The sequence below is a fragment of the Prenolepis imparis genome, unplaced genomic scaffold (assembly GCF_030444845.1).
Source record: "Prenolepis imparis isolate NDT839.2.m4 unplaced genomic scaffold, iyPreImpa1.0 SCAF_2, whole genome shotgun sequence".
NCBI lineage: Eukaryota > Metazoa > Arthropoda > Insecta > Hymenoptera > Formicidae > Prenolepis > Prenolepis imparis.
Window position 1 is genome coordinate 23,978,033 of NW_028141160.1, and position 13,267 is coordinate 23,991,299.

General features: G+C 34.0%; 1 protein-coding gene across 3 annotated transcripts in view; it reads right to left on the reverse strand.

The window, feature by feature from the left end:
- The window catches only part of Dh44 (corticotropin-releasing diuretic hormone 44), a 38,284-nt gene that overhangs the window by 23,751 nt on the left and 1,266 nt on the right, over positions 1-13,267 (reverse strand). Inside the window, exons 1-2 of one of the 3 annotated variants that reach the window (XM_083032578.1) lie at positions 13,002-13,110; positions 12,242-12,355 (exon numbers count right to left, since the gene is read on the reverse strand). The gene's annotated coding sequence lies outside the window, so the exon portion shown is untranslated. Of the gene's footprint in view, positions 1-5,001; positions 5,444-12,241; positions 12,356-13,001; positions 13,111-13,267 lie in introns of those variants that run through there. The other 2 variants (XM_083032576.1, XM_083032575.1) reach the window with 2 other exon arrangements.

Sequence of the window (13,267 nt, forward strand, 5' to 3'; positions counted from 1 at the left end):
TCATCGCCCATTGAGTTTTACAAGTGCGTCATGCGAATTGAAGCGGATTTACGAATGAATTTAATGTAACGTTTCTAAAGGAATGTTCCAGGCAAATGTCAATGCAAGTGCGCGCATGTATATTATTTAGGAAATATTGTCGCAATTATTATATACAATAAGCAAGAAGAGACATGGAAAGTTATTGGATTTTGTTGTGCAAAATATCGCTTCTCAATCATTCTTTCGAATAATTTTCAAAAAGATGAAGCAACTCGTAAAAATTTTCGATTACTAATTTCTCGCGTTTAATATTTTTCACAAAAAAAATTAGTCTCATTATTCACTACGGTTTTGCGCAAATTTACTCTGCTCGAAAATTCGCAAACATTCCGCAGAGTATAGTTTCACAAAAGAATTTAAGCGTTTCATTTCGACACGTAATAAGTAAGGGGGATCACCATAAAAGATATACTTTGTACGAAAATTAGCTTTTCGCCGACGTTCGAAGGTTCGAAGTAATTCAACGTTTGAGAGAAACGAAAGATTTACGTCACAATTTGAATAACGTACATTACAAAATATATGTTATATATGAGAAGAATTGCCACCGAAAAATTGTACTCTCGAAATAAAAGAACTGTATATGCTATAAAAGCTTTCTTTCTATTCCTCTATCCAACTTTTTGTAGAACGGAAGTAGATAGAAATTCATATATATCTTTCAGTCATGCTCTATAAAATTAAATTGTTGTAAAATAAAAAAATTTTAGTTTAAATTGTGTAATGAAAAGTGTAGAATTAATGTGTAAAAATAAAAAAAAGTGTATACTGAAAAGAAATCTCGTTTCTTCTACATTTTTATAAATTATATAGGAATATCTGGTAGTAATTTTTACATCAGGATTCCCCTCTTAAGGTAAGAAAATCCTTTTTGGCGTCTATTTTAGGGCGGGATATTCTAAAAATAAAATGGAAAATTCTTAAAGCCAGGATACATTTTTTTTTAACGTGGGAGAATTAAGACGAGAGAGGAAGAGAGAACGAGAGAACGATTTTGCGCTATGTCCGCGACCTGTCAGAACCGGGCACATTGTCAAACGCGGAACAATCGCGCGGTATTTTTCGCACGATTACTCGAGAGGTTCGCGCGAGGTTATCTATACTCGTACATGTCGAACGGGATGAAATGGATCGTTTAACGTGCTCGAAACTTTCAACGAGAAAAAGAGAGTAGTCCGCGCCGTGGATTGTCATTCATAGGCGCAGCCGGGAAAGTAATTCGATTAGCGCCGCGATACAGAAACGCTCTCGTTTCAAAATGTCACTCGCGCCAACGATTACACGAATTGCCGGCAATATTGGATGCACCACGAGTTGCATTCAATTCGGCGCGACGCAGCGTAACAAAATAGGCTTGGAAAATTTCGATGAAAAAGAGCTAATCGTATATCATTTGACTCAATTTTAACCAACTTTGATAATCGAAAATTTTAACTCTCTCTAGGAACTTGAATACTTTTCATGCAAGTATATAATGTCATATGTTGTCGCTAGCTTCGAAATTATTAGCATTATTAATGCTAAGTAAGAAACGTCATAAAAGTCAAGCAACTACACAGAGAGAATTTTGGAAAGAATTTTATGAGAATTTCTCCGATTAATATTTATCACAATAAAAATAATAATACCTATCACAATAAAATATAAAATATGTTTGATTAATTTTACTATGCAGTTTAGTAAAATTAATCACACATGTTTTATATTTTATTGTAATAGACATTATTATCTTTATTGTAATAAATGCGATAATCAGAGAGATTCTCATAAAATTCTCTCCATACCATATTGTCCCACGATTACCATGATTTTCAAGGTAAATTCTAAAAGAAAATTCTCTCAGTGTAGTATAAATAAAAGCATAGAATGATATTATATATCATATAATAAAATAATAAATAATCGTTTAATAATTCATATAATTTGATAAGATATTATAAGCAATTATAATTATATATTTAAATGTCTATTTGGGAAGAGAAGAAATGATATATAATTAAATATATATTTTATACATGACACGAAAAACTATTTGTCACTTATCATTAATTACAAGCTCCGTAAAAATTTTCATACACATATTATGGAAGCAACGAAAATTATTTGACGACTCGGCGAAGTCTCCTTCGCTGCGTTTTTGCTCTATTAAGAAAAGTTTCTAAGCTCACAATATACAGTAACAAATCGTACGGGGATAAACTTTCTCAACGTATTAGTAAATATCGTTAAACTGTCATAAACATTTGATCGAACAATACGTTTTTTGTAAATCTTAAATTTTTTGTTCCACGTGGTATATTATAACGATAAAACACCTGCAGTAAGCACATACTTTTACTTTGGCGCAACAAATAATGTATTTTGTAATTAAATTCAATGTAATTGCAAGTAATTTTATTAATGTATAATATTTTGCACTTTAATCTACTTTGTAAAACACTAACAATGAATACGAATATAAATAGATTGTTATAAAGTCTGCGTCTCTCGACATTAGCAGATCGACTAATTTGTATATATATCCCTTCGTGTAAATTGTGTTTAAAATATTAGTCAAGTATGTTCAATGATCGATCGATTCCGTTGTAATATACGAAATATCGCGCAAAGATGTTGAATTCACGCCGCGAGTTCGATTTATCACGATCACCAAATTTACCGAATCATGATTACACGGCGCGGACTTAGATAAATGATCTCAAGTGGCTTTCTAGACAAACGAAATGTCTGTAAATGCCTAGGCAGAGACATAAAAAGAGAGAAAGAGAGAGAGAAGCCGAACCGTACCGTAAAGATCCCGTACGGGATCGAAAAGTACGAGCGGGAAATAGCTAATAACGAGGTAGAGTCGTGAAGCGAGTTCTGGAACGAAGCTGGAGACGTATAAATCCTGGAACCCGGGATAAATCGCGACGCAATATCGAAGGATCCAATATACTCGATGTATATACCCGAAGCCATAGCCGCAGGTTTGTTCCCCTTTCGATCTCTGTCGCGTTCGATAAAAGAGGAAAAAAAAAAAAAAAAAAAAAAAAAGCAACAACTTTGACGTCGAAAAGCTGGTTTTATCATATCGCGACATTTATCTCGCGGAATTATAACGATCCGTGCATTTAATCTCGTTTATCAAATAATTACAGCACGTCCGTGAGAGCGTGATTATGATTCACCGACCTCAGACCAGCTATTGAATCTAACCTTCCGAATATAATTGCCTAATTGCAATTTTGTATAATATATATATATATATATATATATACATCAATGTTATTATTATAATTATATATATTTACATGTATATATTATTAGATGTATATGTAATTAGATGATAATGTAATTAATCATAATTATTAGTACTATTTATGAAAGAGGAATATGTTAATTTGTAATTTACCCGGCTTCGTTATTGCGTATGCTTATTGTATACTTAACAAAACTCTCGTTTTGCACAGAAACCTTTCCACTCTCTGAATCGAATAAATGTGATAAAAGTTATTTGATAATATTTGATAATAATTTTATGTAAAAGTGTCAGTGATGTTACGCGAGTTCCTTGTTCATTTAATGTGCATCGGCATTGATGTGATAAAATATTGAAGGAACATTTTTCTTGCCCGAACATACACGATACATAGTCTTCTTTAATAAAAGAAATATAAACGCACTCTCAGAACACACAGATGCGGGTCCATCTAAGCTTATCCAGAGGGTTCAATTCCGGCGAACAAATGACGATACATTAATTCTGGAGCAGGAAGTGTGAAACCGTAAGTGAATAGATGAGTGAAAAAGAAATGGAATTATATATCAAAATAAAATATAAATTCGTCCATATAAAGTGCGTAAAAATAAAGGGTATACGTTTTATTTCCTATTAATTCGATATTTTGCAACAAATCGCTAGATGGAATGAATGCACTTTGCGTTCACGGATCATTACGTGCAAAAGCCACGTTATCCTCTTATAAATCGCAATTAAATATCGAATTAATTGGTAATGACGTTTATTATTGAATCGCAATAGTAATTGTAATTGGTTGATACATATTACGAGTATATAAACGCGTCCTTTGCCGAACCTTGTTTGTATATAATATTTATTACACGTTTGCCGCGATTCGCTGCTCTATACACATAGTAAAACTATGTGTGTGCGTGTAACAGAAAATTTAATCAAAATGAAACTGCTTGACGGGACGAGCGAGACACACAATGGTATATGTAAATAATAATAGACCGTTCTGTTCTCCGCGGGCTGCGTTTTCGATTTTCGCATAAATCAGGATTAGCGCATAACGCTAAATTATCATCTAAATACTTTCGACTCGCGGCGTTAACATATCGATAAAGTGTAAAGGTTGAATTTGCACAATAGACGATGACGCGATTTATCGGATTATCGCAATCGATCGGTGTAAATAAATTTTATTTTTTACGCGATAACGAACAGAACCAGCCGATCGTGAAATAGCATACGTAATAATATATATATATATACACGCACGTTTGTTTTGACACTTATTATTAAATTGTATATATCGCTAGTGTAATAATGGACACGGAATTTTTTTGGCAAAGGAGCGATGAAACTATTTTCCAAGTCACCGTGACTTTTCGATTATGACACTGTAAATCGCTTTATCTGTGTAAACGATAAGAAGGCTACACTGACAATGAAATTCACGTTAAAGTTTCAAGTATTAAAAACAATGTGTCATATTTGTTTTCACACGCCACGTGAGATCACTCCTCATGAATTTGTACAAGTTTCGCTTTGCACAATCGTATATACAAATGTGTATGTACAACTGTACACAATATCAGAATTGATCAACGGCCAATACGCGTGCCGAGAAATAAAGAAATAATGTAAAATAAGTTTAATCGATCTTTCCTCCCTCTTGGAGGCGCGTTCGAAATAAAATTATATTCGCGACGCGAAGGGAAGGAGCCACTTACTTGTTGAATTTGCGGAGACTCCAGCTGAGAAAGAACCGGCCCGTGGAAGAATCCTCTCGACCAGTACAGAATTCTCTCCGCGATTCTTTGCCAAAAATTAAGGGACGAGGGCGACGCGCGCGGGGATGAAATTTCTCTTCTCAAGGGAGAGGTCTTCCGCAAAGAGCGACTTTGCTGCCGACGACTTCCGGCTCTCGGTCGAGTCGTCGAATAATTGAAATAACCGTCTCGACTCTGATGCGAGACGAGAGAAGAATAAAATCGCAAGTGCGAACGGAAGCTCGACGGCCTGGTGGAGGATGGCCTTTAACAGGTGGCGGGAGTTCCTCACTGTCCAGAGTGCTAACGACGTGTGACGTCGACGCCTCGGTGCGAGAGGGCTTTTATAGCCGGTCGGTGCCGCCGACTCGACTCGACTCGACCTCCATTCGGCAGTCTCTCTCTACTCGACTCGGCGCGACCTTCCTGCCTGCTTAAAGAGCTTTCTTGGCCCTATCACACTGATTTTACTGTCGTTACATCTTCCACTCCCGAACCCAGCATCCCCCGCCTTTCTTTCTCTTTCTCTCCCTCTCCCTCTCTCTCTCTCTCTCTCTATCTCTCGCGGTATCGCTCGCAACCACCGTTCGTCCGTAGAGGGGAAAGGATCCATAAAGTAGATGTGCGATCTCGTTCATCGACGTGTGCTCGCCCTTAAATACCCTCCGCTCCTCCCCTCGCCATTCTCTCGCAAAATGATTAAGGATTGACAGGCGATATCATCTTTATGAACAGTTTACAAGTATTGTATCGTACTTTTATTTTAATGCGACATCTTTTTTATAATCTTATATTGTTATTATCTGAGAAATAACATGCATTTTCTTATTGAAACTTTTCGCAAATTATTTTATATAATTATTTTGTATAATTAATTTTTATATAATCAATATTTTATAGTAATAATAATATAATTAAATATATTTTGTGAATTTTCCTTCACACTCGTATCTTTTTTTATAGAAAACATTAAAGACGAGCACACATCAATGTGTACGGTAAAATATGTAATTCAACAAACTGGTCTGCTCCGAAGAAACAAATCAGATCATTTCCTTTGGCCATTTCGATATTATACGAATCAAGAAATTCATCAGAGATCATTAAGAAGATTGCAAAATATAAATTAAATTATTCTACATCTATATGAAAAATGTGTACTAATCGGGTAACGAGAGACTTGATAAGTATATATAGACTTATACGATTCCTCTGTGAATAAACCCCTTATTAGCTTATTCACATCACAAATTGATTGAACAATTAACTAGATTATACCAAAGATATTATTCTCATGAGTTTTATAAATAAGTGAGCATCATGCGAAATGGAAAGGGAATATCGAATTCATCTATTAATCTCGCTTTTACGCAAACCCCCGCGGAAATATGAAAAATTTATTATATATTGACAACGTGGGACGAAATTGCCCAACAGATCGTGATAAGGGGTACATATTTTCCCTCTCCTCCTTCGATTATTTTTATTTGCCGTTCAGTAACAATACCCGTATAAGAAAATAGCCGCAGCGTACAATAGCCTATTGTAAGAATGTTTCTACTTCAAAGTAAGCAATTCCACGTTAAAAGAACAAATTGAAACGTAAATTATCAACAAGAATGGATAAATGGAGAAGAGTCCGCGAATAAATATGCGCTGCTAAATTATTTAATTTTATTATATAAGAAATAAGTTTTGTCATTTTCGTTGCAAAACAAAAATTGCCCAATAGATAAATAATATTAGATATAAAAAATATATATTATATATAATTTTATTAAAAATAATTAAAATATATTATTATCTATATAATATATTTTAATTATTATAATTATTAAATATATATTATATATAATTGCGTACGGCGCCTCAATATATGTAGATAAGATAATGTTGGATATAAAAACTATGTAAAAACTATGTAATGAAAAAATGTGTAATGATATTTATTTTAATAATAATGTTTGCACACGCCGTCTACGTTTGTCTATATGGAAAGATCCTAGCAGTGTGTTAATTATGACAATGCAACATCTGCACGACCATGAAGTTGAACTGGCATTACGCTAGGGTTCGTTCTAGTAGTATAATTCAATTATATTTTGAATACGGTAATGGAACTTTACTCTTGTTGCGAGAGATTTTATTATTTAATATTTTCCATCACATGTACCTAAGTACATATTCGCGAGGAACGTCATACGCGAGCATAATAACCGCAAATACGGAATTTGCGTGAAACTTGAATGGCATGCTCTGATATCATTAACGATGTTTAAATAAATATTACATTGTGCGACATATATTTTCGTAAGTCTTTCTTTTGCAGAAAAAAAAAAATAAATAAAAATATACAATAGTATTACCTAAATGTATTACGAAAATAGATACTGCGAGGCTATATGAGACATATTTTCCCTTTTTTCGAATATAAAATATAAATAATCGTATAAAAAATCGTATAAAAATACCGTTCGCTTGTTTCGATTCGTGAGAGAATAACACAGGTTATCGCAACGCGAACGATATAACGAAATGTGCAAATATTCATATGTAAGGATAATAAAATATCGAAAAATAGAGTCGCACACGTGCGCACATAGTTTAGAAATAAATGCGTTAAAACAATCTAAAAACAATATTTAGAGAAAGAAGAGATATAATGTTGCTTTGTAAAAATTTGTAGAACAAGGTAAATATTTTACGATTAATCGATTAAGAGTCAAGACTCGAAAAAATGAAAGGGTTATTCGTCCGAATAGTACACGATTTATATATAAGCTCCATGTCATTCATTAATCTAACGGCCGATGATAAAGTCCACTTACGGGTACGCGGGCGACGAATATATATAGTATACATATATCATCGAAACCGCGCTACTCGCCACCGTGAAATTCCACCCTAAAGTAATTAAGCAGCGCGCCATCGCCAAGTGCAACTTTATGATTGCGTCGTCCAACATCGTCCCGCCCGGCCATCTTTGCCATTAGCACTCCCATCCTATCTTAGAGTTCTCGATGTCGATATGAGCAACTGATATCAAGTAACGATATACGGACGAGCATCGATAAATAGAAAATTTTCAAACTTTTTCCGATCTACCAATTGTCGAAGCATACAGTTCCTTACGTTATCACTCTAAAGAGTTATAACTTTTTTCTTCCGATTATCATATACATACATATATATATTCAACTTTAAGAAAATTGCGTAAATGATCTAACGCTATATAATTGAGAATCTAAGTCGGACAATCAACGTTCGAAAAGATGGGTGGAAAAATTGTCGCATCGTTGTGTCTTGAAAAGTCAAAGCGCACCAGCTCTCGCAGTGGAATAACCAGCCGTCTGAGCCGGCGCTTGTGATCGAATCCCGTAAAATTCGCCGGCGAGAATTACGAGATCAAAATCCCGAGCCAGATCTCGTAATCGAGAAAAAAAGTACATAAACACGATCTCATTAGCTATTTTCAAACAATTTTTATATATGCAAATTTGCAAAATATTTTTTATTAAAGCGATTAAATGTATTGTATATTCTCTTGAAATTATATAATCTTCTGTTAAATTAATCCGTCCTATTCGCGATAAATATATCATGTTGATACTTTTTGTACTTTTCGAATCGGCATGTGAATGTTTCTCTTACTTAGAAACTGCAACGCGTATTCCGGAAAATACAAAACAAATGTCTTTCCGTTTCGTCCAGTATATTCAGACACGCACATTGCAGCATCCGCAAAGAGCGTAAAAGGAGGTATTAATTTAATTACAATAGTCGACGGTAGAACATATCGTGTGTCTAGGCGAGATTGCTTTACAAAAGGCGAATACACGAAAAACACACAAAGCATCTGACTAAAATAAAGAAAAGAAAAATATATAGTATACTCTTTCGTTCTTCTAACAATGAAGGAATAAAAGATTGTTATAGTATCTTTCACTATACCGAGAAATGTTTTTAACATTATTACCTCATTCGATATTATAATGTAATATATAATCCGCTACGATATCGGCATAACAAGAATAATTTAAAAGAATTATACTTGAAAAACTAGAACAATATCGCGTGCTTGAAAACGAAATAAAAAAAAAAAAAAAAAAAACTATAATTTATAAAATTTTTTGAACTTTTAATAATTGTGCTTTGATGCCTTCAGTCCCAGATCATACGAAATTAGGCAGCAAAGTTTCGTCGAAAGTGCTACATGCACTTATTGTTGGATGCATACTGCACACAAGTATGTTAAGTGTGTGTAAGTATGTGAGACCAACAAAGGCGTAGAAACCTGTACTCGACTTTGAGCGATCTACTAGGCAGGTGTCGGATTAAAAGCAATATTAATTAACTCACGTGCATGTGCACCCCATCTGCTCATGTGTATATATATATATATGTATATGTGTGTTCGCCCGCGCACTATCGATATTTTATTCCCCTTATCACCCTTATCACACGCTGTTCGCATCGGCGATCACAATGAACAAAAAGATCGTCCATGCATTTTATTCGATTTCGCGGCGAGATTTTTTTTGCCACGTTTCAAATGAAAAAAACACGCGTTAACGAGACGCGGCTTATGCGCGATCGACGATATCCTGTAAATGCTTTGTAATGCGATTTGTGTCGCGACCGAATGAAGGAGAAATTTCGATAAGAGATTTTGGATTCGATAGTTGAACTCGGTGCTCATCCCGCCCTAATAAATTCGTTTCGCTATGAAGATAACAAATGATTTCGATATATCTTGAATTGAATGAATTTCAAAGAATAAATAGACGGTAAAATTTATCAATTTAATTAATTTGAGTAATTTAATTAATTTAAAAAAAGTCTGATAGAAATTTCATTCAAAGTTTGAGCGTTGAAGTATTTAATATCTTTGAAATAAAAAAGTTTTTATATACAAATAAAGATACATGCATTTTTTTAGTTTCAGAAGAGCTTAATGTTTGTTGTACGTACTTTTCATAATTTCGAAACGTTCGTACTTTGACATTGAAAACAATATGAAATTTTTTTACAAACACAAGTTTAACGTTGGCGAATAATAACTCAACGGTGCGTTAGTGCAAATACTATTGCAAATATTGCTATTCAACATTTACGCGGTGCGAATCCACTTAACATTTCGAGAGCCACACACTCGGACATCCGTGGCATTCGACTCGAAGCATCGGGGGAGCCTAGTAAACGCATAATGGAAACGAAGCACAAGTGGATCGATAAACGCAATCAGACCGTCGACGAGGACTGCATCGTCCGAATTAATTGTGTGGACCACTCCTGTTTCTAGCCCTTTGCCAAATTTTTTTCTTCAAATAAATTGCCGTTTCGAAACTGTCGCAATACCCGTTATCGTTCTCGGAGACGAGAAAACTGTATCGTAGGCAAGCGTATCTCTCGTGTCTCAAATTCAGGGAGATGTTGGGTTAAATCACGTATACGGTTAAATCGACGACGTCAAAGATTTCCATCACCGGCTGTTTTTTCGAGCGTGAAAACTAAACTGCGTTCGTACGCGTCATAGAGATATAGAGATAGAGCTAGAGATATAGGTGACGCGGTTCGTTTGACGACATCGTTATATACATGTAATATACATATATTCGGCAGAGAAATTGCGATTGTCCGGTCGGCGCCCTTCGAAAGTGACAAATGCGATTATATATATATATATATATATATATATATATACATATATATAGATACATATGCATACAACGAGAACGTGTTTTCTGTCTAAATAATTACGAGTTACGAGTATGCTAATGTCGAATCTCGCAAGAATCGTGGGAGGAAATGTGCTCTTGCAGCGACGCTGTAATTCGCAATAGTGTCATCCGGAATAAAAAAGACTCTGTTATGTCTTCTACCGACTTTAGTTAACGCGAATATCAAATAGAGAGAGAGAGGAAAAGCGATATTATTCGATCAAAGAAAAATGTTAAAAGCACAAAAATATTTTCCTGTGTATTTTAAGTTTATGATTATTTAATTCACGAGATATTTGCAAATAAAAAGAGAAGAAAGAGATTATCATAAATAATTAATTAATTAATCGTCTTGATAAATATATTTTAAATATTTTAATCCGACTAATTAAAAGTTAAGATTTATTAAAGATATGTTTTATACCTTTCTGGCTTCAAAAGTATATATCTGATAATTTAATTGTTCCAAATGAATACAATTAATTTTATAAGAAACGAAATATTTATTAATAATCTCACGTTTTTTTCTCTCTTTTCTTTTGATACCCTAGAAAATTGTAATTATAAATTAGAGTTGCAAATTATACAGCTCCACGCTATACTACATTTTATTTAATCGCGATAAGAGACCGAGAGTTGCGTTCGCACAAATAATTGGATAAATCTTTAAGTTCTATATATGTATGAGATTGACGTCGCGTAGTAGTCTGTCATTTACACAGTCTGTGTATATAAAAGTCAATGTCAAATATAAAGATAAAAAAGTTTGATCCGCGCTGTTATTACGCTGCATAGGAAATGGCGACGTTAATTGCTCGCAGCAAAAGAGCTCGCGCAGTTGAAATTATGAAATGTCTACTCTCTTAGATATTGCACTTATTCATTTCAGAAGAGAGGAAAAGAAAGCGCGCGATTTCTTCGTCCCGTGAAGAAACGTCAAATTGAAAGGCCAATCTTTAAGAAAAAAAAAATGTATGCGAGCGTACAATTATATACAATCGGTTGATTAAAGCCAATCAATTCTTATTCGCGATGAATAAATTGTTCAACGAATTGTGTCAATTCTATATACGGAAAGAGTCTTTCTTTCTCTTTACCACAATTCTTGTCATTATTATTAAGTAATTTTAAAATCTTGTACTCGTTCTTACCTCTCATTTTTTACATATCTCGAGAGGTTTGTTAGCCACATAAAATAAATTTATTTATTCTCTTTCTTACTTCCTCCCGACGAATAATTAATTATGCGGAAAGCTAAATTTAACAACGCAGCGGAGTTATTAGTAATAAACTAAATTTGAGAAAATTTTACATTGAAAGAGGCAAGAAAGACGCGCTCGCGCGTGGCGCGCATCTTATATAAGGCTTCTCCCCTTAATCGAGATAACTATTATATTACTGGCGATAATCTAATATCTAATTAAACTTATATAGCAAGCGTAACTTATTTCTCAATCAGTGCGACTATCGACTGTACTTACCGCCTCGTCAAGTCGCGTTCGAATTCAGGATCATCATCTCGTCCGCCATTCGTCAGATTCCGCACAAGACACATCCACATAAATCTGCTCCATCCGCGGTTGTGCACTTCAATTCTGGAAATAAAATCTCTGTGTCAACGCGTGAATAATAAAAAAGCGAATTAAAATCTATGCTCTTTCCAACTGCAGTTCTTATTCATTAGCGCTATATATATATATATATATATATATATATATATATATATATATATATATATATATTACTATTCATTAGCGCTATTATATAATACTATTCATTAGCGCTATTATATATATATATATATATATATATATATATATATATATATATATATATACACTATTATAGTTTTATAGTCTACCTTTGTCCCCTTTATATATATATATATATATATATGACAAAGGTAGACTATAAAACTATAATAGTGCACGAGAGAAAGAAAGAGAAAATGAAGAAAATGACGAGAAAGTGAAAGAGAAAGTAGATTTAGAAAGGCTGCAAAAAATGGCACAATATTATGCAAAATCGCGGCTTGTATATTATATTTTGTATTTCGCTAAACAAATCTGTATGAGAAACAATTCCGCTATATACCTAATTATAATTTACATATTGTTTGCTCAGCATCGTTCCCCTTTTTTAATCAAAGAGAAACGCCACGCGACCATTTTGATAATATATACACTACAATAATGCGATGAGGTTAAATGTGAAGGTTTTCAAGAAAAGTGCACTTTTTACCGCAGTAATTGCTGTCACTCGACTCGAATTAGTCCTCTTCGATGCAACTAATAGGGGAAAATTGTTTTCTCTGCGGATTTTCATTGTAAGAATAGGCGGACTTTCGCGGATATCGAGATACAACTTTGCAAACGTTACGTTGAACAACAATTCGAAATAACTAGAAAGTAACGAAGAAAATATAGCATATAGCGCCCTCCAGCGAACATTTAATTTATTAATATCTAGTGCGTCGATAACTAGAGGAATCTAACATACCGACGATG